Source organism: Macrobrachium rosenbergii, chromosome 26 (genome assembly GCF_040412425.1).
Source record: "Macrobrachium rosenbergii isolate ZJJX-2024 chromosome 26, ASM4041242v1, whole genome shotgun sequence".
In the NCBI taxonomy this organism is placed as follows: Eukaryota; Metazoa; Arthropoda; class Malacostraca; order Decapoda; family Palaemonidae; genus Macrobrachium; species Macrobrachium rosenbergii.
This window is the reverse complement of record NC_089766.1, coordinates 47,062,297-47,063,226: the sequence shown is the minus strand read 5'-3', so window position 1 is coordinate 47,063,226 and position 930 is coordinate 47,062,297.

The window sequence follows — 930 nt, the reverse complement described above, 5'->3', positions numbered from 1 at the left end:
TTACAGAAAACTAAAAAAAGCGTCTAATTAAACTTGATTAGGAAAAATAGCAGTTGGAGAGCCTTCCCAGGTATAAGAACAGTACTCCCTTATAAGAGTGGAATCGTTTAAACAAAACTACAGGGGAGGTTTAACCAGCACACTCAGATTTTCAGAAGTATACTTCGAAGATATTATCATTCATCTCTTTGCTGGTACACTGTATAGTGGTTAGAGTCGTGGCATGCCACTCAGATGTCACGGAGGGTTCGTGTCTCCACCGGGGCAATGAAAAATCACTGGCTCTATATCATGATCAGTTACTGCTGCAGTGTTAAGGGGGTCTGCTGTGGTGGGAGGTTGAAACCAACATTCTTTGAAAGTTTAAAGAATTTCAAGTAAGTGGCCCCTTTGGTGGGCTTGTTCCATGTGAATAAGTTTCATCTACTATAATAATAATAATAGTAATAATAATAATAATAATAATAATAATAATAATACACTTACGAAATAAGCAACGCAGACGTATATTGACGCATATAAATGTGCATCCGTCAAAAGAAGTTAAGATCTCCCTCCAGACTTCGAAAAAAAAAACCATCGATCAAAGACTTATTCGGGGAAATTTCCCTGGGCAGAACCGCCAGACCCTCGATTGCAAACCAATATCCGAAGAGGCGAGCAAAGAAGAGGAAACCCAAACGAGGCAATGGAGCAGAGAAGAAGAAGAAAGAAGAAGAAGAATAAGAAGAAGAAAGGAAAAACATCGCCAAGTGCAATTTATCACATCCAAGACAGAAGAACTTTGTTCGACAAATTTGTTTTGGGCGAGTTGTGAAATTGCTTCTTCTGTTCGCCCGGGATCTGATTGGCTGAACAGGACGCGGGAAGTTCCCAGTCCGCTGTAATATCGATTTGTGATTGGCTGCTCTTCCTGGCCGCTGTTGTTAC